Raw genomic sequence first — 7,166 nt, forward strand, 5'->3', positions numbered from 1 at the left:
GGAGCATTATAAATAGTTTTAAAAGAAAAAACACTATTGTTATAAATAACACATTCAACTGAACTAAACTATGCATGCCTATTTAAATGTATTTACACATGGCTTGTGTATATCGTATATATACATATATGTTATTCATACCTTCGGTGTATAGGACGTAAGCAGATTTTGACATCAAATTTTGGTATAAAAAAGTGTGTCTTATACACCGAAAAATATGGTACTAATAGTGCTACTACTAGTAGTAGTTTTAGCACACATAATCAATCACAAAGTTTGTGTTTTAGCCATTATTATAAGTAGTAATAATATTATTAATACTAATATAACTTTTTGCTACAATTCATCAGTGAAACAAGATGAATGTAGGAAAATGGTTGATAGTGGTATGTTCTGTAGGATTTTACTTTTTAATTTTAGTGTTTCAGTTTCACGAGAGAAAAAAATTATTTCTTATAAATTGATAAAGAGCTTCCATTTGTTGATAGTAGTACAGCACTCAGCAGTGAATATTGGCATAAGATTTTATAAATTTAAAGCTTTTAATATGAAGCATACTATAAGTTATAACTAGCCAGTAGAAACATTTTCAAATATATTACCTTGTCTTCTACTTATACTTTCTATGGTCACAGGAAATCACTAAATAGGATTTTTATAATTTATGAAAACCTGCAGAACTTATTTCCACCAACTTTAGGGTTTACATTCCACTAAAGAGTGAGTGGGTGGAATGTAGAGGGTGTGTAGTGTCAGACTAATAAGGTACAGATAATGTTAGGGAAGACTGCACTACTATTGGGGTAAAAATAGCAGACTAGGAGCAGCATTAAATCCAGAAGCAAGACAGGAAACATACAAGGGTAAAGGAAGTTTTGGGGATGGTGAGAATGAGAGTGCTAAATTTACAAGGGTGCACAGTAATAAAAATCTTAGGACTGTAGAGGCAGATTCATTTAACAGTCACATACCAGTCTTTAATACATTTGAACCTTTGCTTGTAAGAGCTTTGATAACATATTGGAGGATTCTCTCATTAAGTAAACTAATAAAGTTATATGTAGTGGAGAGCACTGAAGGAATAAAATTACAATTTGTCCACCAGATGCTAAAGAAAAAGGATATTATAGAGTATGTTTTCATGTAAGTACGTGGATCCAATTCTTAGAGCATCCAAACCCCCATTTTGCATACATACATTCATAAAATTTAAGGGCAGCAAAGGACTTGTGTTGAAAGTTTAGTTGCTTGTACCAAGGAGCAGTATTTATTATGTGCATTCAGTAATAAATGACATTGAAAATTGTAATTCAAAAGAGCTGTATAAAAAGTGTAAAAAATCCTTCAAAGGTTAAAGGATAAAATTAGATCTCAGACTCTTTCAGGATACTCCCTTAGGCTACACGTGAAAATGAATTACTTAGCAAGATACAAAGCCTAAATGAAAGATTATCAGGTACATGATTACAGTTATAGGTAGATGGTATGGACATTCACTGCTGACTTTAGGCACATGCAACCTACCAAATTGCATGGGACCTCGAGTTAGCAAAGTAGTATAGTTGTTTCCCTGTTTGAAAGTAATGGTAACATAGCATATTATTACTCATAAGAATACAGAGTAGGGACCTTAAATTGAGCTTCATATGGGGCCATCATGACACAAATGCTACCACAAGACCTGTAAGATGGTTTACAAGATAAGGATGATTTATATGCTAGAGTTTGGCTCAATTTAAATAGACTAACTAGTAGAATGTTTGAGGAAAGTCTAAAGATATTCATATAGATAGTTTAGAGTACACTTGTATAGTATTAACTTAAAGGAAGCTTGAGAAATTTGGAATAAACCACTTGTTAGAACAGCTAAGGTAATGAGAAAGCTGGAAAAAGAGATTTAGAGTATAAATTAAATGATAATTTGAAAGAAAAGTCTTTCAGATTTAACTATAAACATAGGAATATTAGGAACAAAATGGGTGATTTCAGGGATCAAATTGAACTGATGATTATGATATAATAGAAATTAATGGTTAGATTTGAACAGCATTAATGATAGGAAATACTTTGAAATTACAGGTTAATAGATATTTAATAGTGAGGTTTTTTTTAAAAAGGGGTGTCTTTATACAAGGGGTCAACTTGAGTTTGTTGGGACTGAATACATTAAAAGTGGTACTTGAGGCTAAATCTATACAGGTTGCAGGGATTTCAAAAGTAGAACGTTTTTTAATTAGCAAATATTATAGGCCACCTGATCAGACACATAAGACCAATGAGATCAATGGTAATGCAATAAAAATAGGATACTTTAATTTCACACACAATGATTTGATTTACATGGAGGAAAATACTGAGGGAGATTGGTTTTCTTTACCAAATTGTCCAAAAGCCAACAAGAGATGTCATTTTAGGTTTATTGTTGAACATTAATAAGGATTTGGTTGCAAGAATAAAGGAATAGAACATTTGGGGAAGTGAGACCACTGAATAATTAAGTTTTATGTTTTTATACATGTTGGTATAAAGAGAATTGTAGTTTTAGTTCTTCATTGCCAAAAATAGAATTTGAGGCCATGAGTCAAGATTTATGATTATTGAATTGGAATAATGAATTGAAAGATGATGTGGGATAATTTAGAAATTTTTTAAGAAGAAATATTTTTAATTGAAGATAGGCATGTTCCTAAAAAGAGGAAAGAGATAGTAGTGAAGATCAAACCTATTTGACTCACTGAAGATGAAAAGGAATAAACTCAGAGTTAAATGCCATAAGTTTAACAAGTTTAAATTGACAAATAGGATGGAAGATTTATAGAATTATAGGAAAGTTAGGGTTTTATTGAAAAAAAAAATAGGAAATTCAACAAGGCTTATGCAAGTTACTGGCTGATAATGTTAAACTAACAAAGATTTCTTTTTACTAGCATATTAAAGATGAGCAAAATATTAAAATAGGGATTGCATCTATTAAAGGAAACTGATGGTTAGGTTTTTCTTGATGATTCTGAAATTGCTGAAATGTTTTCTTGTATTTGTACAATAGAAAATATTAGCATTATTCCTGACCCTAAGCATTCTGTGAGAGGTAATTGAATTAATGCGAACCATGGTGCTGGGTAGAGCAATTATGAGCTTAAAAACAGATAAAGCACTTGGAGCTTACAAGGCTTACTTCATTAAACTTTTGTATATTTCCAGCTTTATTGAGAATGTTGAGGTATTATAGAATCACTTAGATCATTTGATAAATCATACAGATAATTGTAAATTACTTTTAATTATAGTAAGTGCAAGGTAATATATTTAAGTTATTATAATATGGATCACAAGTGTAATATAGATGAGAATTTGCTTTGTTGCATAACTGAAGGAAAGAATGTTTGCATAGTGGTAAATGAATCACTCAAGCCATCAAAGCTCTGTTGCTAGTGGTAAAGATAATAGAATTTTAAGGTGTATTTATAGACATTACGATATGAATCACCAGTCTGGCCTTACTTGGAATACTTTGTTGTGATTGATTTACTTATCTATGAAAGATCACTAACTTATTTAAAAGGGTTAAGAAGAGGGCCATTAGGATGATTTCAGGGTAATAGGTTATCTATTAGTTTATTTTCTCTTGAGAAAAGAAAGATAAGATGTGATCTTATTCAAGTTTACAAGATTACACTGATTTCTTTAAGCTTTATTCAGAAGATAACAGGACGTGAAGATACAAATTTAAGATTTGGAAATGACAGGCTAGGCTCCTGCTAAGATAGTTCCTATACAATATCTTACCTGCTCTAACAAAATAGCATTTTTCAACTAGCACTGCCCTCTATTGACACAAATTTTCAATACACATCACTGGCCTTCCACCTCCCATTTCAGCATATCCACATGCAAATTATCAGGCAGCAGGTCTCCACCAATAGCAGCATGACACCACTCCTATTGTAACCAGCACTCTCTTTTTACATCTACATTCGTTAACCACTTCTCGATTGGCAGTGGTACTGTACAGACATGCTACTCGTAGATTTGTTGACATTTTCTGTTATACTACTGATGTAGTTTTTATTTACTATTTATTTAAATTTTCACATTTTGGTATTATTTTCAGGAGTCTTTTGCTATTTTTGCAATGTATATATATATATATATATATATTGTGGATCCTACTCTGTGGCAAGTGGTGCCTTATCAAGTATACTTTTTTTTTGAAAATCTGCACTGTCAATCCTGTGACCATGCTCAATGTCAATTACGTTGTAGCTCTTCTTACCATGGATCTGATGTACAATTCCAAATGCTGCTAGGTGTTGGATGTTTGTCTCTGTTTTATTGTTATCTCTGACTAAACAATTATGTCGCAGGTTTGGGTTATGCACACTATAGAGATGGGATGTTGTGTAGGATTGCTAGTAGTTCTCTCTAGTGGTTTTTGCTTCATAAATATGTTCTTCCCAGATTGTACACTTAAGGACTAACATGAGTAAAGGAGACAGAGATTGCTGCCCATCTCTGCTGCTCCATGGTGTTGAGTCTCTTCCTACCGCAGACCTGATGTACAATTCCAGATGCCACCTGGTTTTGGTTAATCGACTCCATTGACACGGTAACTCTGCTTTTCAAAGTAGGGTATTGCAGTCATCAGTTGCACTGTCTCTGGTGATGCAGTTCTCCAGACTCTCCACTATATCCCCCCCCCTGCTTCTAGTGGAGTATGGGAGTCCTTACCAGTTCCTAGTTGCTGGAGTGATGGATGAGAGTTGAGAGTTGGGCTGTGTCATTCTGCAGATGTTGCTGGCATATAGCACTTTCTACCAAGGAAATGATGTACAATTCAAAATGCTACCAGATTTTGGTTGTAGCACTGTGCTGTATTCCTGTCTATATATCTGACTAATTGTCTTTTCAGTTGTGGTATTCCTCTCTATCATCTTCCAGATGTACATTCTCATTGGGTTTGGTTTTGGTTGGAGATGGCCCAGTCACAATTAGTATCATGTGTAGATGGCATGAAGGCTTCTTACTGCGTACCTAATATGTACAATTCCAGATGCTGGCAAGTTTTGGTTGAAGCACTCCGCTATGTCATGAAGATATATATATAATTGCAATTTGCTCCCACAGGCTAAGATGTTCCTGCAAAGTAAGTCCTCACATGTGTACTGACCAGTATCCCTCCTCCTACCACAGACTGAATGACAAATGCCCACTGCTGCCAGGTTTTGAACTGGAGATGCACACCAGGTTTATGGTCCCTCTTCCTACCATCTGCTAGATGTCAGTTCCCTGTAGATCTGGTGTTGGTTGTAGCTGGACGCAGCACATTTTCCTGCTTCTGTATGGCCAGATATCCTCCTCCTATCATGGACTAGAAGTACTACACCCATTGCCATCAGATTTGGGACTGAAGACGTCATCCTGCCGGGGTTTTCACCTTCCTACCATCTGCTGAATGTCAGTTTCTGGTGGATCTGGTGTTGGTTGTGTTGGAAATGCATGCAAGTGGTGATGGATTTTAATATGGAAGTTTGTCTTCCCAATCATTTCCCATTTCAAGGTGAAGAAGTAGGTGATTTCCTACCTACCATTGGACTATAGCTTTATAGTGTCAAAAGAAGGTGCAACCTGTTGTGAAGGCAACATTTTATCATTGAATTAAAAACATGTGTACAAAATAAACTAGTAATCATTCTTTCTCTTGTTATTTTGATACTCAGGGTTAAAATTGATTTAATAATATAGTTTTCCATATTTAACTATCTACATGAAATGTTCAGTTTTATGTTGATTTCAACATGCTCCAAATGGAAAAATGAGTGTTTGTGAATTTTCTGAGCATAATAAGGTACTCACATCCCCTGTAAGAAAGTCAAAATAGTTTTTGACAAAATAGCACTAATTTGGACCTTGTAACTTCAACACAAGTTTGGTTTCACTAGTTTTAGCCAATCAGTGGTTCCACTCTAGGGGAAACTTACTAACAGATTGGAACAAAGTGATAAAATCATAACTTTGAGATATTTTGCCAAGAGAAAAAATATTTGTAATAACTCCTACCACAATTACATTACTAATTTTATTTCATTTTTTTGAAAGCATGATTTATCATTTTATACTTTAGTCCATTTATGAAGTTGCAGTATGATAGGAAAATAAATGATCTTCGTGGAACATGATGAGATAGGTTTAGTTAGTTATTTTGCACTAATCTGTATCAAGTTTTGTTTTGCTGATAAGGCTTCTGTTTATTAGGTTGTGTTTATATTAGGCCTTGCTCCTGCTGATAGTTGTAAAGAAATTCTTCATATGCAGTACAAACTAAGATACAATAGAACTATCCAAAGAAGCAGTAGGTAAATTCTGACTTTACTATGGAAAATAACAACTCTGGCTGAATTTAACAAATAATCTCAAACAGATGTGAGATGTTCTAAATTTGATTTTCAAAAAACTCTCCAATTTTGGAGATATGAAATACGCATGTTATGAGAGAGTGAGATATGTAGTATTTGCGTACTACACCACTAAGCCAAATTTTACCAAAAATTGTAGCTTTACCAGTAACTCATTAAAGTTCAATTCTGGCCCACTTACATCACTTGTATTTTGTTGTCATATTTTATATGTCATGCCTTATGAAGTAAAATACTTATATTTTGATATTTTATTTGATGATGTTTGTTTTTTCAAAGTGATTGTATTATTTTATGATGCTTTGATCGAATCGTTGCATGATCATTCAAATGCTTTTATTTTTGTACTCTATGCTTAGATGTCAAGAGCAGTATTATTACAGTATTACTTTCTGTCTCTGGGTAATGGTTAGATGTAGCTCAATTATAGGAGTTAAAATTTTTGAACATTCAATTCTGTTAGTACGTATGTTAATGACTTATCCATCTTTTTGAAGGTTCTCATCAATGAAACTATTAATTGGATATGTAACATTAATTGAGTAAGCATAAAGTTGGTTTATGGTTAGTAAAGCATTGGTACAAGAATACAAGGTGTATCGATTTCTGCCATATATATATATATATATATATATATATATGTAGTTAGTATAAATAAACATAGTTTAATTTACTTAACTAAGAACTACATAGACTCTCCACTATACCTCCCCCCCCCTCCGCTTCTAGTGGAGTAGTGGAGTCCTTACCTAC

The sequence above is a fragment of the Limulus polyphemus genome, unplaced genomic scaffold (genome assembly GCF_000517525.1).
Source record: "Limulus polyphemus unplaced genomic scaffold, Limulus_polyphemus-2.1.2 Scaffold1242, whole genome shotgun sequence".
In the NCBI taxonomy this organism is placed as follows: Eukaryota; Metazoa; Arthropoda; class Merostomata; order Xiphosura; family Limulidae; genus Limulus; species Limulus polyphemus.